Below are 26,647 nucleotides of genomic sequence, written 5' to 3'. Positions count from 1 at the left end.
CCTCCGCACCCCTAACAGCCGGTTTCCTCGATGTTGCAAAGTTGCCGATCTGGAAGGCTTGATGGCATCCGGGGTGGCTAGTAGCAAAAATAAATAAAAGGGTGGGAGCCTGGATTGGAATAGTGCGACGTTTCCGTGCGTTTTGGGTTGCTGCTAATGAATTAATGTATTTATTGTTGCGTTCGCAGAATATATATGTATATACGCACATGGATAGATTTCTTTTGAAAGCAAAAACTGTATGATTGCACACACACACCCAAATTCCAGATGGCGAACATTTCAGGTCAAAAGGTAACCACTGGAGGGGGGGGAGAGAAAAAGAAAGCAGAGAAAAAATAATAATAAAGTATTCAGCTCGCTTGTCTCCATAAAGGGGGAGGCTGGGGGGGGGAGCTGCTGTTGCTGGAAGAGTCCGCCAGTCGAAAGTGGCATTTATATGATTAAAAACTGTGTGGGGGGACGCGGGGGGGGGCATAGTCTGCAGCAACTAGAACAGCCTGGCGTGTTAAAAAAAAAAAAAAAGAGGAAAAGGTTTCTCTTTAAATACCTCCCTAAAGCGCCCTCTGCTGGACCATTGGGTGGCAGCGGTCTACTCTAGGAAAGTTAGTTGCACGTGAATGGAAAAGACTGCTAGCTAGACTGTTTTGAATGGGCAGGGATGGGAGCAGGATATTTTAGATCGGCATTTTAAAAATTATTGCATATTTCGCTTTTACTCCTCCCTTTCTCCCAACAACTCAGAGTGACACACTTGAATCTCCCTCTCCCCATTTCCACCCGTTTTTGCAAAGTAAGGCTAGGCTGAGATAGAACAAGAGAGAGAGAGAGAGAGACCGAAAGTGGCCCAAGGTCACCCAGTGAGCTTCATGGCTGAGAGGTGATTTGAACCTGGGTCTCCCCTGTCCTAGTCTGACTCTCAGCTTTTATGTCACACTGGCTTTTGGATACCCTTGGTGGTGGCTCTCCGTCTGAATTACAGTGCCTTCCGTTTTTTGTCAGCTTCATAGCTATTATTTTGAGAAAGCTACAGAGAAGGACATGATTTGGCTGAATTTGGGAGGGGGGCTTGTGTGTGTGTGTGTGTGAGAGAGAGAGAGAGAGAGAGAGAGAGAGAACCTTCCTGATCTCCCTACCCTTCTCACACCAAGAATTCCAGCATTATGCATTGGATGTGGCACGGCTGGCCCTACAATTGAGCAGCTGCCTTATAAAGTACTGTAGATGCTGGTGAGCTGCATGTGGTGGCAAAATGTTGAAGTGTTGTGCCCCTTCCCTGGGGCCACTAAGCTATCTTACGGTATCATCCTAAGGTATCGTGAAGGACACTGCTTCATCGCCCATGTTAAAGCAAGAGTCAGTGCCCATCCAGGTGGCTTCTGTAGACGGAATTGAGGAGGACTTCCTGCTATCCCTCTCTTGGGTGGGCCCTGACTTTGACCCCAATCCAGAGATAGTTGAGCCCAGATCACATATGCCATGACAGTGGGTGCTTGCATGTGTGAATTGGGCATCACCACAGACAGAATATTCCTTATCTCCTCCTCCGACAACAGCACAGTCACTTGACACCCTGGTTCCTTGATGCATGCAGATCACTTGTGTTTCCTACCCATGGGGGGTGCCAGGAAAAAAGCGCCTGTGTTTTAGATGATGCAAGGAGATACAGAAGCGGCCTCTGCCATGGTCAATTCTGACATACAAGCCATCACTTGATGATGTACATGCATGTGTGAACTGGGCCCAACCAGTACAGAGAGAAAAAACCGGATGCTCGTGTATATATGAACCAGCCCTTGGTCACTCTTGAGTCACGATGAAATCTAAGGGAAGGCTAGATAATTAAGATTAGCCAAGCTTGTTTCATTGATTTCAATGAGTTTCATTCAAGAGACATTGGAAGCCTTACAACTCTAATAGACAGCAGGTTCTCCAGGTCCTTGGGCAGAGGTCTTCCCATCACCTGCTAACTAATCCCATGGAAGCTGTCACTTTGCATACGCAAATCATGTGCTTACCACTGAGCCAAAGCCCCTGCACATATTTGTCGTTGGATGTGGGCCCTTTTATCCAAATCCTGCTCTGCCATTTCCTTGCTACTCTGTTCTGGAACTGCCTGTGTTCCTTCCACAATGCTTATGGTGTGCTTGTGCTAGGACTGCTAAAAAGAGAGACTGACAATTGATGCTGGATCAGTTCACTTCTTCTACAGAAAGCATACAGAAACAAGTCCACTGGGATGAATCAGCCAGGGCCATGTCCTCAGCAAAAGTGGGCTGCAATTTAAATTTAGGAGCGGAAAATCTCCAGAAATTAGGCATGTAAATTAAGGCTGCTTTCTGCACCATGAACAAGAATTTAACCTTCAGTGTGATTCTTAAATGCTGCTCAGGAATATGCCTCTCATCTGAATATTCTTTTCAGGAAATCACATGACTAATGGGAAATACTAGACCCAGACTTGCTTTGGTTTTTAGTCTTAATTTGTGAATATTCCACATGTTAACTTAACGTAGCAGCGAACGTGGGCGTGCTACCAAATATACACCTACAGCTAACCGCATTCTGGGTGATTTTCCTCTTTTAATACATTTGTTTTCAAAAACTAAATTTGGCACATTCACACATTACATTTTCTTGGTATAAGCCTTTCAGTTTATACTAAAAAATGTTACGTGTGAAGAGACCCTTGGGAATCACAGTGTAAACCTGGGACAGGCAACCTGTGGCCCTCCGGATGTTGTTGAAATACAGTTCCCATCGTCCTTGACTAATGCCATTATGGGCTGAGGCTGAGGCTGCTTGGAGTCAACAAAATCTAGAGGTTCCCTATCCCTGGCATAGACTGTTACTGCCTTTAGAGGTTGCAGTACTAGGTCTTCACCTGAACTTCTCCAGATCATTGAGAACAAAACAAAACCTTCTGTTTGGGGCCCCCATATAAACAGTCTTAACATTAGGAAAAGGGCTTGAAAGAGAAACCCTACAGGTAGATTGTACCCAACAATTAGTATAAGAAGTACAAAACCCTCAACACTGCAGTGCTTAGTTTCCCTGAGCATAGGAGCACATAGGAGTCTTTGGATAGTTACGAAGCATTGCAATATTTTTAACGGTGATCACCTACTGGTAAATGAACCATTTCTTCTCCCTTTGCAGATTAGCTAAAAATTCATGTACTATGTGCTTTGGCCATTCTTACAGCAGCACTGTAAGGTAGGCTGGAATTATAAACTGTATGTTTGAGATGTGAGGACTGAGGTGGACAGATTGTGATCTAAGGGTGCCCAATGTGTTCATGGTTGAACTGAGCTTCGAACGGGGCATTTTCAGCTCACTCCTGTTAACCACTGTGCTTGAGGCCCTGCCAAACAACCCTCTTGGCTTAAGCCTGATCAGAAAGTCCTATAGCCCCCAGTGAAGAAACATTGCTTACTTGAAAAGGCCGGACTCTTAGGATGACACATGCCAGTCTCCCAGGTTGATATGATAACATGTTCATGTTCCCATTGTTCCCTACACTGAGAACGAAGCAGTAGAAATATTGCCCAGATTCTACCTCATCCTGCCCCCAGCTCCTCATCCTGTTCTCACATTGGCCAACTGGATGCCTGTGGCAAGCCTGCAAGCAGGACCTGAGTGCAAGTTGTGATTCTCAGGAACTGGCGTCGAACAGAGGAGGTAGAACATAGATGGCTAGTTGCCATTGATAGCTTTATCTAGCATGAATTTGTCTAGCCATGAAGTTTGTTGGCCATTACTACCCCTTGTGGGAGCATCTTTGTCCAGAGTGCTAAAATCAATGCAAAATATTAAGGTTCTTAATCTGCCTTGCATTAAAGAGGCTGGTCAATTGGACTTTGATCGCAGTGAAGGATTTATTTCCACCATCTCCTCCTCCTCCCTGTATTGCAGATCATCACATCCTTTGGAGCTGGAGCAGGAAGAGCTGTATTTTCTCATTACAGACAATGTTCTAATTACAGCGAGACTCATTGCTTCTCAGCTTACTTTCAATAACAAAAGTTTTTCAGTTCTAGCTCCTCCAAGAATCAGATGCTGCTAGGTTACTGATGTGTTGGATCAATGCTATTCTCGGCTTTTGTACATAGCAGAACTCCTAGAAGGCTGGTATCGTCACTGCAGGATGCCAGTGCTGTTAATTGGACACGTTAATGACACTGCTATTGATAAAAGGTGGATGAAATCTGGGAGAAGCCACCTTTCCCCAGCAATCTTCCGTTTACGCACGAAAGGGGCTGAGTCGCTGTTATTTTATGGGCCCATTATGCCAAACTTTTTTCTTTTTTTCTTTTTTTAAAAACAAAGTAATAATAATAAATAAATAAAAATAAAAAGGTGTCCCCCGCCCCCGAGACCATTACATTATAACTATCCAACTTCCCAAAATTTCAATACCTCTTGCAATGGTTTAACTCCTTTCCGTTTTAACAGTACAAATTATACAAATACTTTCCATATCTCCTCAAAATCATTTTTCCTGAATATTCCTCATCTTGCCTTATTAGCACATGTTAATTTATCATTAATGGCTATATCCCACACCTCTTTATACCATTCTTCCATTTTATATTCACCTTGCCCCTTGTGCTTCCTAGCTATTAATAAATTTGTGAGCAAGTCCTTCTTAGCCTGAGAAGCTTCCACCCCATCGTAAATCAATAGCAGTGCTACCTCTGGACTTTTGGTCAGCTTTAACCCAGTGATTTCTGTTATCTCCTTAAACACCCTTTGCCAAAAAAATTGTACATATTTACACCCCCACCACATGTGAACATAAGTCCTGGTTTCCTGGCATCCTCTCCAACATTACACTGAATATTCCTTGTTTATTTAATTTAATCTTACTGGTGTTAAATACCATCTCCATACTAATTTATAGTAATTTTCTTTTATCCTTATAGACAACATTTTCAAAGTTCCCATCCCCCCCAGCTTTTGACTGTTTGTCCTGTTGTCTCCCCCCCACCTCTTTTAATTGATCTAGTTGATCCTCAATTTCTACTATTTTTAAAATTCCACTGGTTTCCCATTTTATAACTATCTTTTCTTCTTTATCTCCCCCTTTTATAATCCTTTAATTGTATATTCTTTGCAGTTCTTGTTTCCCCTTAACCACTTCTTTGTCCATTGCTCCAGTTGTATAAAGTTAAACCAAGTTATTTTACTTCCTGTTGGAGCTTTTCTAATTTGTTCTTTGCTTCTCATTTTCTCCACCCATTCATTTATTTTATGTATTTTCTTCTCTTTTGAATCTTTTTCAGTTTCCTTTTTTAAAATTTACTGGGAAGTCTTCTATCATCACCACCGGAGTTTTGGGGAATTTACTGGTATCAGTTTTCCTTTATATTTCGCCCCTATCTCAATGATGTTTCTTAATAAGGGATTTTCAATATTCTGCCACCATTGCCTATTTGGTTTGATAAAAACTATATTCTCTAACTTCTCCTTCATTTCCTGTGTGTCACTCTCTAACCATTCTAACTCTTCTTCTGTTATCCCGTCTATGATATATCTTAACTGATTTGCTATATAATATAACTCTATGTTGGGGAGACCCAGGCCACCTGTATTCTGGGGTTTATGCCATCTTCTTTTATTAATTCTAGATTTCTTATCCCCATTACAAATCATACCTTGCCAACCCTTTATCTTACGTCTCCAATATCTTAATTGGTAACATTCTAAATAAAAAAATTATTCTAGGCAAAATTTTCATTTTAATTATCGCTATTCTTCCAAACCATGAAAGCTTAATTTTCTTATACCCCTCCAGCTTTTCCTTAATTTCCCTCTTTAATTTGTTAAGGTTCTCTTGTTCTAAATTTTCTAAACTGACTGTGCAGAAAGGCCTTGAAATCCCAGATAACTGCTTCCCATCATCTCTGTCTTTTGGCTATGCTGGCTGGTGCTGATGGGAACATCTGGAGAGCAAGCAGGTTGGGGAATGCAGACTTGAACTCTGCAGCTCTCCAGGGTCTCGGACAGAGCTCTCGCACCTAAACAGAGGAAACTAGTACAATATACTGAGTCACACAGTTGGTCCGTCCAGCTCAGAACTGTCTCATCTTCAGGAGCTGGTAGCAACTCCCCAGAGTCAGTGTCCCCCCCCCCAGCCCTTGCTGGAGATTCCTGTGATTGAACTTGCGACCTTTAGCATGCAAAGGAAGTGCTGTACCGCTAAGGTATGGTCCCTGCCAACAGTCTCCTGTGCAGTGACTACATAATTGCATGAGCACTGTTCCAGAGTATTTTTCATTTTCATGTATATTATATCTATTCGGAAAAAAAGATTGGTTAATGAAGAAATTACATATCTTTCTACTAACGAGTGTTGAACTAATTCGCTGATGAAGAATTCAGCGAAACAGGAGTTGTTATCCGGAAGCACTGTTCAGAGTTGGACACCAGTATTGGACGTTTGCTGATTATACAAAGCTTCACAGCTTGTTCTCCGCCAGGTAAAGTCTGGCATTGTGTTTCATTTAAGGACTTTCAGAGACTTCAGTTTTTCAGTTTTGATGTTTTGAATCATTCTATAAAGTTTTTCATATTGTATTTGTTTCTGGTCATCGTGTTGCTTTTGATATTGCTGACTTACATTTTGCAACACGGGGGTTTCTTCGATAAAAGCTTAGCCTTGCAGCCTTCTGCTGCGTGAGATGCAGTCACTTTGGTGCCATTGAACGCAATTTCATTTTTCTCCAGTTTTGGACAGGAATTGGCAACTGTCTATGGATATAGGTGGCTATACATTTGAACTGTGGAAATATGAATGAATGAGAGAAATGAGGCTGTTTTAAGAGAGGAAGATCTATACTGCAGCTTTTGGAAACAAAGGAGGATTCCTAAGTTTGCTCCATAATTGAACTTTGTACATTTCAGCTGCTAAGGAAGACTTGCCACCAGAATGTGTTCAGCTGATGTGGGGCCTGATTTTATAATCTAATAATTTGGTATTATTAGATTATACAGTTATAATTTTATAGTTTAGATTTTTTCCCTTAGTTTATGGAAATTGTATGTTGCAGTTGTTACTACTTTTGCAATAATGAAAGCTTAAATCAATTGTTATTGTAATGGGATTTGTTATTGATCCCCGCGCTGAATTTCTTTGGGTACACACCTTGCAGTAGCCAACAGTTGCAGAGGGGAAATCAGACTGGCTAAAGCTCAGAAAGAGTTCAGGTTTGCAAGAGAGGTTAAAATTATTATTTTTTTAAAATGTTTCTTCAGCTATGTCCGAAGTAAGAGGAAGAACAAGCAAGTGGTAGGTCCTCTGTGTGGGAAAAATGGAGAAATACTATTGGGTGACAGAGGAAAAGCAAAACTACTCAACACCTACCTTGCCTCTGTTTTCACCCAAAAGGAAAGTGATGCCCAACCTGGTGATAACAGAATAAATGATAACAGAATAAATAAGGCGGGAGCCGCAACCCAATACAGTGCTACCTCGGGTTACATACGCTTCAGGTTACAGACTTCGCTAACCCAGAAATCTGAAGAAGTGTGCATGCACACGAAAGCTCATACCAAGAACAAACTTAGTTGGTCTCTAAGGTGCTACTGGAAATAATTTTTTTATTTTTATTTTTGTCCAGAAATAACGCTTCAGGTTAAGAACTTTGCTTCAGGATAAGAACAGAAATTGTGCTCTGGCGGCGCAGCAGCAGCGGGAGGTCCCATTAGCTAAAGTGGTGCTTCAGGTTAAGAACAGTTTCAGGTTAGGAATGGACCTCCGGAACGAATTAAGTACGTAACCAGAGGTACCACTGTATAGGAAAAGAAGTAGTAAGGGAAGACCTAGTCACTTCAAATGAATTCATATTTCCAGGACCTGATGAGCTGCATCCAAGGGTACTAAAGGAGCTTGTGGGTGTAATTTCAGAGGCTTGGTCTATTATCTTAGAGAATTCTTGAAGAACAGGTGAGGTACCTACAGACTGGAGGCAGGCAAATATTGTCCCCATCTTCAAAAAGGGGAAAAGGAAGACCCAGGTAACTACCAACCGGTGAGCTTGACATCGATACCAGTGAAGGTTCTAGAACAGATAATTCAACAGTCGGACTGTGAGCATTTAGAAAAGGAGCATGGGTTTCTCAAAAACAAGTCATGCCAGACCAATTTGATTTCTGTTTTTGATGGAATTACAAACTTGGTGGATCAGGGAAATGCTGTGAACATACCGGTAGTGTATCTTGATTTCAGTAAGGCTTTTGACTAAATCCCCCATGATATTCTCGTCAGCAAGCTGGTAAAATGTTGGATGAACGAGTTAACTCTTAGGTAGATTTATAGTTGGTTGACTGACCAATCCCAGAGAGTACTCATTAATGGTTCCTCATCATCCTGGAAACAAGTGAGAAGTGGGGTGCCGCAGGGTTCTGTCCTGGGCCCATTGTTGTTCAATGTCTTTATAAATGACTTGGATGAAGGAATTGAGGGGATGTTCGTCAGATTTGCAGATGACATCAAATTTGCAGATGACATCAAACTGGGAGGGGGAGCTAATGACACAGAAGAAAAGACTCAGAATTCAAAATGACCTTAACAGATTGGAAAACTGGCCACAAGTTAGCAAAATAAATTTCAGTAGGGACAAATGTAAGGTTCCTCACTTAGGCAGGAAGAACCAGATGCACAAATATAGGATGGGAGACACCTGGCTTACTAGCAGTACATGTGAAAAGGATCTAGGGGTCTTGGTGGACCATAAGCTTAACATGAGTCAACAGTGTGATGCAGCAGCAAAAAAGCTAATGCTATTCTAGGCTGCATCAACAGAAGTATAGAGTCCAGATCAAGGGAAGTAATAGTACCACTCTATTCTGCCTTAGACCACACTTGGAATACTGTGTCCAATTCTGGGCAACACAATTTAAGAAGGATGTTGACAAGCTGGAACGTGTACAGAGGAGGGCAACCAATATGATCAAGGGTCTGAAAACTAAACCTTATGAGGAGTGCTTAAAGGAGCTGGGTATGTTTAGCTTGGAAAAGAGGAGACTGAGAGGAGACATGATAGTCATCTTCAAATAACTTAAGGGCTGTCATATGGAGGAGGGAGCATGTATGTTTTCTCCTGCTCTGGAGAGTAGGACTCGAACCAATGGCTTCAAGTTGCAAGAAAGGAGATTCCAACTAAACTTTCTGACAGTAGGAGCTGTTCAGCAGTGGAACAGACTCCCATGAGAGGTGGTGGACTCTCCTTCCTTGGAAGTTTTTAAACAGAGGTTGGATGGCCATCTGTCATGGATGCTTTAGCTGAGATTCCTGCATTGCAGGGGGTTGGACTAGATAACCCTTGGGTCCCTTCCAACTCTTAAGATTCTGTGATCAACCACAAACCCAGTCCCCATCAGCTTCAACACTGTGTGGGGATAATAATCCTGCCTTTCATTAAAGGGCTGCTGTAAAAGCTGTAAGCTGTGTCCAACCACGCTGTATGGTTAGTAGGGCCATTGAAATCAATGGACCTGGTTAATCAGGTCTCTTCAGTGGTTATACTCAGAATAGGACCAACATTGCGTATGTATTTGAAGCCCTTTGCACTTTTGAAATCTGCTCTGTAAATGTTAAGAACAATTACTAAAATAATATTTGTCTGTTTGTTAAATTTATAATCTGCCTGCCTACCAAATGGTGTTCTGGTTGCCTGGAGCCCATATAAAGCAGCCATGAGCCGGATGTTTAGGTAAACAGGAGCTCTCTTTACAGAGCATGGTGTTGTTACAGGGCTGCTTGGTGGATATGCAATGGATTCAGATAATCGGGCATTTCTGATAAATGGTCTTTTTTTTTTTTCCAAACGGAAGGGTATAAAACAGATGCAGCAAAAAATAAACCGGAAAGGCAAACTAAAGCTAATGGTGCATGCTTTGGATTTTTAGCTGCCTTATTCTTAATCAAGAGCTGAAAATATATTGGCATGATGCAGCAAGTGTGGGGCAAAATCCAATAGGCTTGTACTAGATGATCACAATGGCCCTTTCAAAATCAATAGGCCAGTTTTCAGTAAAACCATTTTGATTTACATCAAGTAGCACAAAGTGACCCTTTGCACATAACCTGAGAAGGGAGGGCCTCTTGCAATATTCTTCACTTACTAACTCTATACCTTGTGTTCAAAGGAAATTGTGTTCAGAGGAAATTTCCATTAGTACTGTATAGGAAAACGTTGCTACAAGGAATGGGAAGAGTGACTTGTTTTATGAAAGTGAGGAATTTTGCTGTCAAGGAAGCACTCTAGTTTTGCATATTTCAATATAGGTTTGTTTGTTTGCTTGCTTTGTTTTTCTGTATTTACATAGGCCCCCTGTGGCCATAACAACTTACTATTTGTTCTCTTCTGGGGTCTTCTGACACACACAAACACACACAAACACAAACAAACATGCATGCACGCGCACACACAACTGGGAAGGAGGGTAAGGGCCTGTTTCAGCTATCTAAATGATGGTTTCACTGAACCAGGGTTAGGGCAACAAACCAGGATTAGTACTAACCCTGGGTAAGTGGTATGTTTGCATCAACCTAGTAGCTTCCAAAATGTATTTCAAGTCAAGATTGCTTGTCAGTCACAATGCATTATGCTTCCCTGTTTTCTTTCTCACACACCCATATTGTGATGAGAAACACTTTCATTGCTGGAGTATGCAGGTGTGTTCAGCAGAAGTTGCAGCTTTTGCGCCTATTTTGGGATTCTGGCACATAAAACTTGTTCCACTAACATTACTGTGAGTCTGGAGATATTCCAGGCAGGTAAACTCTTCTAAATCCAGACGGAAGTTCGGTGAAGAAAATCTATGAATACAACCTATGAGCAAAGAGTTGTGTTTTGCTTAAGTCTCATTCATTATATAAAGAGGTTTCAGAAGAACTTGAGTTGCCTTACAAGTTTCTGGTTGCCTTTTGTCTTGGGGTGAGTTTCAGCTGTTCTTTGGTAATCCATCCAACCAACCAAAGCTTGGATTCAGCAGCCTTCCAGGCCCTGTGGGTGTGTCAGGGGATGTCTGTGTGCTTTAATCTTTGTATTAGAGACAGATTATTATATTATGTTTTAGTTTTGGCATCTCTCTCTCTCTCTCTCTCTCTCTCTCCTTTGCTTACTGCTTCTCCTTGACAACTTTTATTGCGATTTGCAGCATATTTTTAGCAACAGTAGTCAGTAGGCTTGTATGTGGGCGGCTTGTGGAATTAATACCTGTAATTTCTGTAAATTGTGCAAAGTGCCTGACATTGGCGAGATGAGAGATAGGAATGCCCCACTTCCAATACATGGTTTGACTACTGGGTATTGTAGGGTTGTGTGAGGCACAGTCTCTAAACCTGCCAAGGCCCAGGTTGGAGGTATGGGCTCCCTAGTCAAATATTTACATAGGTCAAAATGAAGGTCACGTTCAGAAAAGATAGCCAGTGTGTAGGAAGCCAGACTTAGATCCGGAAAATTCAAGTTCCTACCTTTGGCTGTACACATAACATAAGGCCCTAGTTAAATCACTGTCTGCATTCAGATGTATTTTGGACGTAATAAACCAAGACAAAAAAATAACCTTTTAGGCACGCACACAGCCCCTTTACACAAACCAGCAAGCAAACCAATAAGTCTTCCATTTATTATAGTTTCCCATATTTTTTTCTGAACTGGGAAACTATGGTTAATGGCTTTGAAACAAACCAGGATATGAAGCCAACTTAAAACCACATAAATCCTGGTTTCATCTGAAGCCGTAGTTACCTGGTTTGGACAAAATGGAAAGCTATAGTTTATGAAAGGCTCCCAAGTTTGTTCACTTGCACAGGCACACAAACAGGGAAACAAAGGGACTCCATGTGTGGCAACAGGCTATTAAGCCAAGATAGGATCATCCAAATGTGGACACTATCAGTTGAAGATGTCCACTTAACAAAGTTAAGCAAGGTCAACATTAATAGAGGCTAGAAAAGATGAAGACCAGACCCAGCAAACAGGAGTATCATAGTAAGAGATCAGGTTTACAGCTAGCCATTATATTGTACAGATGCAACCTTATTCCTGCTTCTGCCTTTATTCGTGCCTTACCTAGTCATGGGGTGTGGGACAGAGAGCCAGCTGGATACTAGAATGTGGAATAGCAAAGAGATTTAACTGATTTTTAACTAGATTTGCAGTGTCATAGTTTAAGTAAGCACTGTACCAAAAACTCGGGTGTTGGTGGTGGTGCTGTTGCATTGACCTTCTGGCTTGCCACATTCATAAACTTCAGATAGAGAAAACATGAGGAAATGCTTCTGTTGTCCGTCGGGAAGTCCCTGCGTTGCAAAACTTGATAGACGACAATAGGAAGCCACTTTCAGCTCCAAAGGAAGGGCTGTAGCTCAGGGGTAGAGCAGCTGGTTTGCACGCACAATGCCCCAAGTTCAATCCCCAGAATGTGCAGATAAGGCTGTGAGAGATCTCTATCCGTAGAGACACTACTGAGCTAGATGGACCAATGGTCTAATTCAGTATAAGTCATTTTCCCGTGTTCCTAGAAATATAATAATAGTAACCATCCTTTCAGTTCATTCAACACTAACACCAAAACATGTAGTTGCTACCCAGACAACAGGTGAATCCCTTCTAGGTATTACTCATGAAATTTACATACAGAAGATTCTCATTTAAAAGATTTAGAACTATAATTAGGAGCCTGATGCTGTAATTTAGTGAGAGGAAAGAACACATGGAAAGGTTAAGAAACTGAAGACATTTAAAGAACAGTTAATGAGGAAAGGCGACAGAATGGATAGACGAAGCTCTTTCTGACTCTGCACTGTAAAACTCAACAAAGCTCTCCATACTTACCTGAGCTCCACTGAACACAGTGTGACTTATTCTGAGTAAACATGCAGGCAGTCACTCACTCTGCGTGACAGTAAAGGGCTTAGTATGATACACATTTATTTATTTGGGAATAATCCCCACTTAACTCACAGGGAATTACTTCTGAGTAAACAAGCATAGGGCAGGCTTCAGAATATAGGGAAGATGTTTCCTTGAACTGAATCTGTACTATGAAACCTTTGTCCTATGACATTGCTCCATACGTTATGTCTCCACATTAAGACACGCAACTGGGAATCAATTCTTATGAGCCCTATGGGAGAGATACTCTGAAAAGAGTAATTGGCTGTGGAAATTTCCCGCAGCCAGTTTTCTGAAGTTTATGGTTCCTGCTTTGAGTGTCAGCCTGTCTAGTCTGCCTTTCTCCATAGTCACATAAGTAAGTATCTGACGCAAAGGCATGTATTTCTTTCTATTTTAAAAAAAGTTTGCATCCAGTTTTACGCTGCCTCTTCTCACACAACAACTTGCAACTCCTCTCAACCGCTGGTTAAAATGAAATCAGGTAGAAGCACCGATAATTAAATCGTGGTATTTGGAAATCTGGGATGGGAAGCTCTCCTAGCAGGTGAGAAGGCAGCTAAAGGATAGATTTTTTACAATAGTGGTATCTGTTTATAATATACTTACAGTAAATCCACCTCTATGCATGCCTCCTCAGAAGTAAGCCCCATTTAGTTAAATGGGGATGGTTTGTGTGTAAGATTGCAGTCAGCTTAAACACACTTTAAAGGATATAACAACCTCTTCCCACCCTCCTGAAAAATATAGAAAAATATATTTTACTAAAAGCTAAGATGAGCACAAGTAGGAATATTTGTGTGGTGCTTCAATTGTTTTGCACCAGAGTGGCTTCCTTTTTTGCTATACTGTATATGGTTTGTTTATGTGCTGTGTTTTATTGCTGGTTATGAATTTTTGGTTGCAATTGTAACCCACTTTGGGACCATCTTGTATGATGGATAGAAATATTTTAAATAAAACCAAAAATTGAATTCCTATTGTGGGTTTCATTGCATCCATACAAACTTCCATGCTGGCAAGACTAGACTGAGACTGAGGGCTTATCCAAACTTCCCTTTTTTTCACTCTTTCCAGGAACAGCCCACAATATAAAGCTCTGTGTCTGAGCGCCCTTATTTTATTTTTTTGCTTTTGAGCTTTTCCTGCGAAAACCTGCTCTTTAAATCTCAATCAGAGCAAACATCAATCAGTGGAAAACCCAAAATTTTATTTGCTTCAATTCAGCTTTAAAGAGTGTATTTTTGCATTACATGAGGTCTGAAAGCACACTTGTCAGCAGAGCCGTGAATCACATAGGGATGGATGGATGGATGGATGGATGGATGGATGGAAGGAAGGAAGGAAGAAAAGTTTTCATGATTCTGAATCCGCCCCAGCAGTGTTGCTTTGCTGCAGAAGCTCCCAAACCTCTCATTGGCAGAAACAAGAAACGAAGTCTGAATTTTCCATATGCGTTTTGTCTCTCCTAAGTGCTGGTGGGTGAAAAGAATTCCTATACAAATGTGACGCAGTACTTAGTCATGGAACAGAAAGGTGCACAAAGCATTTGTGCACACGGGAGTAATAAGGCTAAGGAAATAACTAGTTTCTGGAAAATTGCAAAGCACTTCTGACCGGGGCGAATGTTTGAAACACAATTAAAGTTCATGGCACAAAAGTGCTTTGCTGTACAGAGTTCTACTCTTGGTTAGGCAAAGCCTTTGGTTTGTTTCCCTCTTAACACTTGGGGTTTCTGAAAGTACTGTGCTCTGACAGCTGTTTGTAGGTATAGTCCCCCACCTCCCCAATTTACCTTTCCTGTCTGTTCAAGGCATCCGTAATCCTCGCTGCCTGACATCACAGTTGTTTCCGTAGCAACAGATTATGATACTGGAACAAAGGATAATGTCATACGGGAGGAGGGAATAGGTTACAGTTTTTTTGTGTGGCAGTGCATGATAATAACACTGCATCCTAATTTATTCCTGGGACGGTCAGACGGATTCCCTTTCTATTTCACTTTTCTGTTAGAAAAGAAGAAGCAACAAGACCATAAGTTTACTGTTGATATCTTCTCTTGCCAAATGTAATTGCAACTCCAAAGTTATTATGTACTACTTCTCTGGATAGTTAGTAATTCATAGGGACCTCAAATTAAGTCTCAGGACTTTGTTATTCACGAAATAACTCAGGAGCTGCACTAACATTTACTTAATTTATTGCCAGAACTACAACTGGGCAAACTGCTGTCTGAGGTATAAACTTGCCTGGCAGTTGTTTGACTTTGGGGTTGTTTCACATGGTCTTTTTTTTTTTTTTGGACGCACACAGAAAACGTTTCAGATTTACACTTGAAAACATAAAGTGTGGATGCAGTGAACATGTGGTTTGCAAACATAAGGACAGGAAGATGGGGAGCTGTGATTGGCTGCAGCTCCTTGTAGAACATACATGTTCCGTGGCAAATCTGGATTTATCTTTGGAAAACGTGCAAAATGGCCCATAAAGTCATTGCTAGCAGGTACAGCAGCGATACGATGCTGTTTCCTTTAGGAATAGTTCAGGGAATGAGTCACAGTGCCTTCTGATAGGGGCCAATACTAAAAAAACAAATTAGGAAACCCTTTATCAGGTCAGCTGAGCCCCTGATAATATTAATCTGATTGGGCTAGTAAAATAATAGACAATCACTAACCTTACTTAAGCATTGGGGTGGAAGGATAGCAAAGAGAAACTGCAGTAGATTAATTTCTCTTTTTGGCAGCTCAAACATTGCGGAATAGAAATGATTTTACTGCTGAAGAGGGAGAGTGAGAACATGCGCATAGAACTTGCTCTGTGTATCAGTCACAGTTAGAAGAAAGGCAGCCAAGGGCTGTAGCTTAGTGGCTGAGGATGTGTTTTGCATGAAAAACGGGCCCTAGTTTCAACCCTTGCCATCTACGGGTATGGCTGGGAAAGACCTTTGTCTGAAACGCTGGAGTGTCATGACACCAGAGTCCAGCAGTGACTTGAGTTGGGGTCTATAGTGTTGCCGGCTAAGGAACCAAACCAAGTTCCCAACTCCGAGCCTAATGCTGGTGAAAAGGAGACCATTGAGCTCAAGGCTGGCAGTACCACCTGGCCCAAATACCACAGCACAAGGGTCTATAGAACTCGAACCAGTGTATCTGAAGAAGTGTGCATGCACATGAAAGCTCATACCAATAACAAACTTAGTTGGTCTCTAAGGTGCTACAGGAAGGAGGACCCGCCATCACTGCACACAAACATGCCCCAAGCCCATACAGCCCAGCAGCCATTGGCTGATGGATGGGGGCGGAGTGTGCTTCCCTTTAGCTACGCAGTCCTGGGACAACTGCCGTGATGTTCTTCCTGGGAGGCAGTGGGATGCAACCTCCACAGTGCAACCGAAGCATGAATCAAGTTATTTCCACGTTCTCCGCTTGTCTGACGAAATGTGGATATCCTTTAATTCTTCATGTTGACGGGCCTTCAGTTGCATAAAGGAATTGATTAACAAAGCTGTAGGATGCGAGAGGGAACGAAGGAAGGAGAGGGAGAATGGATACAAATGTAAGCGTTTCCTCCTCTGACTTTGCGAGGAGGTAAAAGACAAATGAAGTGCCTGGAGTTAATCATACCAAAAAAAAAAGCCTCAGTAGCTTGCCATTTGTTTTCATATCATCTCGTTAATGCCTGACAATGCTAATAGTCAAATTCCTAGGATACCTATGTCATCTCTGCCCATACCAAGTAAATTACTTCTTAGCAGGGCTGTAGCAGTACATGGCACTGATGGGAACATTTGTTATAAATGACTGAGTGATGAGCAAAAGATCTCAAATTACTTCTCACTGGGCTGCTTGCACATGGACGCGTAGAGTACTAGCGTTGGGGGTGAAAACGGCCCCCTCCATTTTGCAGAGCCATTTTTTTCTCTGACGAACGAACGTGTGTGGGGCATTTTCAGAGATTTTGCTGGAAAGGACAGGGTGAAGGGGGAGAGATAAATGCATTTAGCCCTGCGTTTTTCAGGAGAGTGGCTTACCGTGATCAATACTGCACATGGAAGCAGAGGGTTACAATCCTGTTTGCGCTGGGAGGCAGGGGGAAGCTTTGCCATAGCTCCAGGTGGCTGGAGAAATTCAGAATTGTAGAATTTGCAGTGTTTGAAGGGAACGTGAGGGGCATCTCCCAACCCCCTGCCGTGCCGGACTCCTTTGCCCAATGTAGGGTTGAAGCCCATGACCCTGAGATGAAGAGTCACTGAACCACTTAAGCCGCAGCAATACAGCAACATTGAGAGCAGCCCACGTGATGGCACAGTGTCATTCTAAGTGGACCAGTCTCAATAAGAGACACCTGCCAGCAGACTATGGGTAAGGAAGGAGGTGCTGCCAGGCTGAGAATTATAGCTGTCAGCAGTGCATGCAGGGAACAGTGGCCTTCCCTTTTAATATTACCAAGCTGCTGCTATAGGGCAGGATGTGTTTGTGAATGTGAAATCCAAGCCAGTTTTCAAGAAGGTTCTGAGTTAATTACAGGCTACTCTCAGCATTTATAGTAGACTGACAGGGCCTTTAGAGTAGAGTAGAGTATATATGCGTGGAACACAATATATTAAAGTCTACATCTGTTTAAAGTGGTAAAGAACACCAACATATATACATATATAACACACTACAATGAAACAGAAAAGAATGGAAAATAGAAACACTGAGAGTGTTACTCAAAAGCCAGGGATTGTGTGTGTGTGTGTGGGGGGGTGCATCTCAGCTCTCCCACCTGGTTACGAATCTTCCATAAGATCTGGTCACAAAAGGAGTTTTAACATTCTATCCCTGTTCCCAGGGAACTCTGGGAAGAGTACGGAGTAGGGGGGTCTCCTAACAACTCTCAGCACCCTTAACAAACTACAGTTCCCAGGATTCTTTGTGTGTGTGGGGGGGAATCCATTGTTGCTTAAAACGGTAATCATCTTGCAGATATATCTCTCTACTGTGTTGTTGCTCATCTTTTTCCATTTCATCTTCTATCGTTCTCCTCCTTTGGTTCACAGTCTAAAAGACACAACAAGAAAAGGAAAAAAAGAAAGGGGGGGGGAAGCAAACAAACTCCAGCACAACTTCTTAAAGTTACAGTCCTTTTAACAACCAGCTAGGATGGAGCAATTCTTCTAGGTGATGGATGAGGGAGAAGGAGAGTCAAGGCAGCTGGCCTCTCAACAGAATTTGTCCTCTTATGGCGACAAATCTATCAAAATATACTTTTGTGGGTGAGCTGCCCTTTGCTGTGTTGTTCAGTGTAAGCAGAATATGTCAAAAAATGAAGTTAGGTTTTTCCTATTATTCACGTTTTCTCTCTCAGTCCTCAAGACTTGAAAAGACTTGAAAGTCTTGAAAATAGTACATGTGTGTGAGGGTAGATGGGTGGTGGTGGTGGTGCGTTTTGTTTTTAATTCCATTGCATTATTTGTTTAAAATATCCATTGCCTTCATTTCCATTTAAAAAAGATGTCCAAGGTGACTGGCAACTTCTTCACAACCAACAAAATCGAAATATAGTAGCACTCATAAAAACATGGGAGATGGGTCACAGCAGATGAAAAGTCAAAGGTTTACATGCAGTGAATCTATTACCTGTAGACTCATCATAGAATTTAGACAGATATGCTACCTTCTGTGTAATTACAGAAGCTGCTAATTCTCCTAGCTTCTGTGAAGTATTTGTGTTAAATCACCAAGACTATGAGAGATGGGGATTGGGTCAGGTCATTCTTAAACTTTACCCAAGACATGTATAATTGTGTTTCAGATCAAGCTTTACTTACATTCACCTTCAAACTGTCTTTATTCCCTAGCATGGCTCATTCCCAATGCTCTTGCGTGCATTAACTTCACTTTGCTCCAGCCAGTGGCACAAAGCACTCAAGATTTTGCAACCCTAATAGTTTGAATGGAGGTATATTGAATTGCCACACCCTTGCCCTCCACAGCTTTCCTTGGCTTTCTCTTCCAAAATTTCCACTTTTATTCCCAGAGCTTTGTAATCCTAAATATATTGATTTATACTACATTTAACCAAGTTGAGCTCTTTCTGTGGTGATTTGTGACACCGTGTTTGCTCAAGAAGCAATGTAGAAATATTGGCAAAACATGTCATTTTAACCACTACAACTCAGGTGCATCTTTTGATTTGCTGCGATCATTAAGGGGTCAGTGTTAACTTTGAACAGATCTTTGAACATCCCTGGATAATTTCCCTCTGATGTATTTGATGTTTTTAACCTTCCACTTAATTTGTTCACTTGCCGCATTTCATCTTTGTTATACAACTCCATGTTAATTCCTAAAAGCTCTGATTTAGTTTGATTGAGCTTGTGTCCTGACACACTTCCAAATTCTCCTAGTATGTCCATTAATCTTATCAGAGATGAACTAAGGTTTCCTTAAAAAGAAATTCGCATCATCTGCATGTGATGTGACCTTGTAATCATTCTTTGAACACCAAGTACGCTCCCTTTGGCTCTTAAAGATTCTGACACATACATGCAGGCAATCATCCATTGTAGGTTGGCAGACGTTCTGAACACCTGATTCAGTTCTGGCCCACCCGTGGGGGAAGGTGAGGCGATGGCCTCAGGCAGCAGGACCCACAGAGGCAGCAGATCCAGCCTCCAAGGAATGCATCGCCTGCTGTTGCTGCTGCGGCTGCAGTGGCAGGTGCCCCATGCTCCTTGGAGGCTGGATCTCCATGCTGCTTCTGCAGCGGCCTCTTGGTGAGTAGGAGGTGCTGCTGGTCTCCTCCCACACTTGTTCCCGATCTAGATCTTTATTCCCCCGCTCATTCCCGATGTAGATCTTCACTCACCCCTTCTTCCCTGGCCAGGGATTCACCTCAGGTGGCAAAATGTCTTTGGCCGGCCCTGACCTGACTTTTGATAGACAAGCAATTCTCTGCTCATCTGCCCACATAATTTACTGCCAGAAAGAACGCCTTTGGAGGTTCTTGGTTACCCCTATTTTCCACGGAACCATGCAATTGATTTGGCTCATGAAATTTAGAAGGGGATCGTTTAATTGAATTTTTAAATTTGTATTTTAATCTGTTATTTTAAATTGATCGTTTTTATGTTTTCTTGCTGTGATTTTAATTGATGTTAGCCGCCCTGAGCCCGGTTTTCTGGCTGGGAAGGGCGGGGTATAAATAAAATTATTATTATTATTATATTATTATTATTATTATTATTATTAAATCAGAGCTCTGCTAAGTAGGAAGGAAAGGCACCCTTGGATTGTCAATCTTTACTGAATGACACGTGAAAGACTGTTGTCAGGCAGGGCTATTATGAGACAATTGTCTCGGGTGGCAGGCGCAGAGGAGTGGCGAATTGGTGCCCCCCCCCCCGGGACTCCCTACTCACTTGCCTCACCTCCTGCCGGTCCTGCTGCTGCTGTTACCCTAAAACCTGAGGTGCTTCCTTCTCCTTGCCTCTCTTTGAGAAAGCATCAAGGTGGCCCTTCCTTAGAACAAAGCATTTTGGTTGAGGTGGCCAGGAGAGTGCAGTTGAAACCACTAAACTAAGCCACGGTTTGGCTTACTTCGGCTTAGTGTGTTGTGGTTTGCCTTCTCCCGACAAACCATGAGCCGTAGAATAAAACTTGGCTGCTGCTTGCAGTTTTTCTCGAGTGAGACAAACCATGAACCCGGGTTTGCATGGTGCAACAAGCCAAACCGTGACTTAGCTCAAAGAAGCACAGTGGTAACAAGTGCGGAAGAGGAGCAAAGTGGCCGCTGTCTCCTCTCTGACATCCCATAGACCTGCACTAAGGCAGACACCCCCAAACTTGGCACTCCAGATGTTTTGGGATTACAATTCCCATCATCCCTGATCTGTTAGCTAGGGATGATGGGAGTTGTAGTCCCAAAACATCTGGAGGGCCGAGTTTGGGGATGCCTGCACTAAGGCATGGTTTTGCTTGGCAGAGACATGGGGATCCTCTGGCCTGTTGTCCTTATTAGGCCCAGCAGGTGGCCTGTAAGGATGTTTCCTCAAACCATGCCCACCTGTCTCACTTCAGATTTTGCATATGATGTTGGCCTATAAAGATGCAGCTGTGGAGGAAAAGTCGGGAGCTTAAACGGGCAGGCAGGGCTTGCTGTCAGTGAACCCCTTTGAAGTTCATAGAATCATGCAACCATAGAATTGTAGAGTTGGAAGGGACATCAAGAGTCTTCCAGTCCAACCCCCTGCAATGCAGGAAAATCTCAACTAAAGTGTGCTGTCACCTGATATCACAGTTTTACCTGGTCATTGGCGGGTGGGTGCACCACTCACCTGTAAAAATGGCCTGTGGAGGGGTGGGTTGGTTGTGCTTCTGGCCGCCAGGCTGAAAAACGCCCCCCACCCCTGGCTTAGCATAATGTTTGTAACAGGTCAATGTGTATATATAGGATGAAGCAATGTGAATTACTGACTTGAAGCTTTGCTTGTTCATCTTGCCAAGATGTTTTAGTTTCTGGACACCTTTTGAGACCAGAGTACCCCACGGTGAAGGGTGGGATCCATCCAGTTTCTTTCCACTTATGGATCTAAAAAAACCGAGGCTTTAATTCAGACCTCAAAGGGTGATTCAGTTCCACGTTTGCCAGCAAAGGCAAATGACCTCATGGCATGAATAAGCGAGGGAAGATTAGCTGGGGAGAGAAGTAAGCTGCTACTGTATGCAAATGGCCACAGAATAATTTACCAAAGGACAGATTAGGAGGAAGCTAGGAGCGGGTGGGAGCAACAAGCAAATTATTTGTACATTAAAAAAATAAAATAAAATAATGCAGCACTTTCAATTAATCCCTGTTGTTCATTTGAGATGCAGGGTCCTCTCCCCCCCCCTTTTCTCTTTGTTTGCTTCTATCTGTGCCCTTTTCATTTGCAAGCAGGAGGGAGGGAGGGTTTAGCAAAGTAAAGAGTTAATGAAATGCTCAATGGGGGATTATAAAAGAACCAAGCACTCACAGACAATTAAGGGAAGAGAACTGAATATGCCAAGAGGGAGTGTGGCTGGGTGGCTTCATTTCATTCCCTTCCCAATAATGTTGTGAAAGGCTCTCCTATAAGGGCCAGTGCCACCAGAAGCTGAAGCTGTGTTTTCCTGTGCGTTTATATTTATTCATCCAATTTTCAGCCCGCTCACTCCCCAGTTCCAGAGGCTTAGGGTGGGCAATTGCGATGTTAAAATGCATAAAACTGCTTTCTTGCTTTCTTTCTTTTTTTGCACATATAAAAAGTAGGTTCTCGTGCAAGCTCTCCCTCATTTGCAAAAGCCAACGAAAAAAGGATTAACCTCGTTGCTCCTTAAAGATGTTGAGACTTCTCTTAATGTCACTGGGATTGCACAATCCCAGTGCATGGCATAGTTCCATGTTAAGGAGCGCTTGGTTTGCCCACATTAGGTTTCAGATCGCCCCATAAAAGCATTAGGTAAGAGGTGGTGGGGAAGAGCTCTCCCTGAAATCCTGGGCACCCCTGCAAGTCAGAGTAGACAATTCAGGACAAAATGGACCAATGGCCTGTCTTGATATATGGCAGCATCTTATGTTTTAACAGCTTCTGGCCCACAGTGTTTGTGTGTGTGTGTGTGGGGGATTAGTTTTCTCCTGGCAACGTGAGCAAAGAGGATGCTCTCATACTCCTTGGTGGGCACAAGGTTAGCCACTGTAAAAACAGAACGTGGCACTAGATTGCCCTTTTTGTGATATAGCAGGGCTCTTTTTAAGTTTATGTTTCCCAAAGTTGGAGGGCAACAGGTTGAGAAAGGCTGGGCTTGAGGAGGGTTTCCCAAACTTGGATCTTCAGCTGTTTTTGGACTACAACTCCTATCATCCCTAGCTAGCAGGACCAGTGGTCAGGGATGATGGGAACTGTAGTCCAAAAAACAGCTGGAGATCAAAGTTTGGCGAACCCTCCCCAAATTGTAGCCCCTTCCCTTGGAGCAAGCTCCTTCCAGGACAACCATTCCTTTCATCAAGTAAAGAGAGTACATCCTAGCCCTTCTGCAACCTTCTCCAGGGTCAGCTGTATTCGTGTGCTGGATGTCTTAGTGGCACCCACTAAATGGGCCGTGATGAATTAAGCAGAATGTTGGTGCAGAGGCAATAGGGAACTCTTCATATCCTACTAAAATACTTTCTAAAACAGGGGGAAAGGGAGGAGGGTATATATCTTCCTGTTCGTTGACTAATGACACATTCAGCTCATGAGGTCTGCTACTATTTCTAGAGCAACATTTTTCTGGATGAGTAATGCCACTAATTCAGCATCTAACTTTATGTATGCGCGTAATGGGTAACCAGAATGTGGAGATAAAGGGGTGTGCTTATGCTGTGGCCTGAAAAGCCACATAATTTCAAAATAATATATATATTAATGTGAATGGAGCCAGGAAAGATGCTTTTCTCAGAGAGGCAGATGGCAATGTTGCACTGATAACTGTGTTTACTCCAAGGTGGTTGGCTTCATAGCAGGGTAAAACATTGGAGACATAATTTTGTCGTTTTCATTTTTGATTTTTTAAAAAATATAATCAGTTATTGTTAGCCTCCTTGGATTTCCTTTGTGGCTATAAATAAAAAGGTAGGATATAAACATTTTAATTGAAAAGTAAATAAAAGCTGATGGCAATGTGTTCTGAGCAAGGCTGGCAAAAGAGACATTCTTTCTTCCCATCCACCCTTTTTTTTCTTCTGGAAGTTGATCTTATCTGGATTCCTCCTTCATTTTTAAACAATGAGCATTCTTCTTACCGGTAACAAGCCTGTCAGGGCTATGTTTGATGTTTTTACCAGGATAAATCCACTCCTCTTTGTTTAATTTTGCAGTCACTCTTGGTGCCTGTGGTCTCTACAAAATGGATCTGCAGCGCTGTTCATCACTCCTGGGGTCTGAACGCCGCATTGCTGAATTTTATCACTAGGAACAGGATCAAACCACAACACCTTTTAACGGTTCACAGATGAAACAACACAAGATCCAGAGTAGTGGTTTCATTGAAAGAGCATATTTTGCAAATAAGACAAGCCACTGTAGAAATTAAAAATCGGATTGTCTCTTTGACAGCAAGGATAACAGCTGCAGAGAGAGAAAACAGCCCTTGGTGTTTCTGGCTGCAGAGGTGGCTCTCTTCCTTCTGGACAGTGTTGTGGGTTTCCCAGAAAATTTAGAAAATAAAAAATTCTTTGGGAGGGGGAAGCACTGGAAAATTCTGTGTTTTGTGGAAAGTTTTATGCCATCCATCCAGTGGCGCAAGAAGGGCGGGGCCTAGGGGGCGGGGCACCCCGGGTTCCAGGGAGGGGGGTGACACTTGGCGGCCCCTCCCCAAACCAAGCCCCGCCCCCTGGCACCCGTCTGTACTGCTTTATGGATGGCCGGGGCAGCCCCATGAGCCGCCGCTTGTTCGGCAGCTTGCCCGGTCGCCGCGGGAGCAGCAGCACCGGCCTGGACGGACTGGGCATGCGCGGCATTTCTGCGCATGCTCAGTCCGTCCAATGTTGTGATGTCACACCGCCCCCGCCCCCAGGGCTGTGCCTCTGCGCTGCTGCCCCGGGCAGCTAAAAGGCTTCCTCTGCCACTGCATCCATCACTGCTTCTGGCTTTATCACTTTCTTTGGCCCTGACCACTATTACTAATCCCTTATTTCACATTGAAGTATTTCACTTGTCCTACTTGAGAAGCGGATTATCAGTAGTCCTGTGGGAAATGGACACAGATATAGTAGCGTGTTCCAGAGAGTGTATGGTTAAACTGGGCCCCAGCACTTGCACCCCTAGATCACAGGACAGGTCAGGACAAACGTGATCCATGACCTTTGCTCTGTTCCAACTTTTATGTGTAGCCGTTCAGTTCTGTTTGTCTAGTTCCACTCTAGCAGAAGCACCATGCTGCCATTAAGTAAACAAGTCCCAGGGCATTTGCAACTATCAGCAATGAGTCAGGAGTCAGTCTGCTGCACTGTTTGACCAGATGACCAGTGCTGTGCCCCGTACAGAAATTTCCACCTGGAAATGTGGCATCACGAGTCACTGTAATGACTGCCTCACTATGTTGCAGCGATAGTTGCAAGTCCCATATGATAAACTTACACAAGTGGCTGCCACATTGGAGTGAGTCATTTGTGATTTGGAGTCATCCTTGCAGTGCACTCAAAAGAATGTGTTGTTTTGCCCTGGACAATGTCCGATGTAGTTCAGTTGTTGCCACCGTTCCCCCGTAAATGCATTACGCTACTATAGGTTGGAAGCAACCGTGTATCCCCAAGTTTGTGTGCAATTGTTACTGCACTCCTTAATCAGGACAACACGTGAAAACTAAAAGCACCCTAAAACTAATGAAGACGAGGGTCATCGTTCATTGACCTCATGGACATATGGAAGGAAACCCAACTTCACAAGCATCCCTGCCGTTGTTTCCAGAGGCAGATGCAGGCACATCCATTCCAGCCTTTCCCTTCTGCCTGCATCTGTCTCATGGTTCTGCTTCTGTCTGAGCTCTGCTCGCTACCTTTTGCAGAGAGAGATCTGTGGGGTGGGGGCATGAGGAGCCATCCCGCCCTTGGCCCTCCAGATCCACCCTGTGATGGGTCTTTTTTCTATGCAATAAAAAATTCCTGTTTTGGCTTCTTGACTATTCTGGCAGTTGTTTTGTTAGCTTTTTGCCTCTTCCTTGTCCTTATTTGTTTGTTTGTTTGTCTTGTTGTTTCCCTCCTCCCTACCTGCTTGGTTGAAGTAAAATAAATAAATAAATCAGGCGGGGGGGGGGTCACACCCTAACGAAATCTGCTGCGCATGCCTGTGTTACTTCTGTATCTGAAGAAGTGTGCATGCACACGAAAGCTCATACCAAGAACAAACTCAGTTGGTCTCTAAGGTGCTACTGGAAAGAATTTTCTCTTTTGTTACTTCTGTAGTTCCTTTGCTCTCTTTTCAAGGGCAAAGCTTTTCTCTCTCTTTCTAGCTCACCAGCATGCTGTCTACTGTCCATTTGTTTTGAGTTCCTTTGTCTCTGAAAACAGGAGGCTGGACAGAGTTAATTCTGTAAAGCAGGAGCTGCTGTTCAGAATCGAGTAACAAGATGCTGTTATTGTGCATTAAGATTAAGGAATAAATGAATCCTGATTACCTGAATGGATCCAGGAAATAAAAAGAGAGCTTTATCTGCTGTTTGCATCTAAGCTGCATTTCATTGTGTCTGGGTAGCATCTGGCAATAGAGATTTCTTCTTATAGCTGGATAACGCATAGTCCATGGTAGAAATGGAATAACAACAACAACAACAACAGCAACCACCACAATAATGATGATGGTTGGTATGATAGCACAAAAGGATAGGCACAAAAAATATATACAAGTGCTGTTTATGGAGCAGAAGACTGTCTGGAGGCCTTGATCCTTTGGTCAGTTTAGCAACGTTTTCTTGGCAAAGCTCTCTATGGAGAGATTAAGAATATAAATATACCAGAAAATAGCTGCTTCTCAAGACATAGGAAAAATGAAGGATGACTATTGCTAATGGATTTCTTATGAGACCCTATCTTAGTTGTCCTGACTTACTAAAAATAATAATCATAATCCAGCATTAGAATGCACTATTCCAAATCACTATATTTTACCATTTTGTTTGGCAGGGATATTAGAATTGTGGCTGTATTAAAGAAGTTTGTGTTTACTTTTTATTCAGGCAGTTTTTTAGAATACTGCC

The 26,647-nt window shown here is 42.8% G+C and overlaps 1 protein-coding gene across 1 annotated transcript in view; it reads left to right on the top strand.

Moving 5' to 3' along the window:
• HIPK2 (homeodomain interacting protein kinase 2) overlaps window positions 1-26,647 on the top strand; it is a 158,060-nt gene that overhangs the window by 990 nt on the left and 130,423 nt on the right.

Source organism: Lacerta agilis, chromosome 10 (genome assembly GCF_009819535.1).
Source record: "Lacerta agilis isolate rLacAgi1 chromosome 10, rLacAgi1.pri, whole genome shotgun sequence".
Classification (NCBI taxonomy): Eukaryota; Metazoa; Chordata; class Lepidosauria; order Squamata; family Lacertidae; genus Lacerta; species Lacerta agilis.
This window is presented reverse-complemented; position numbering and strand designations above follow the sequence as displayed.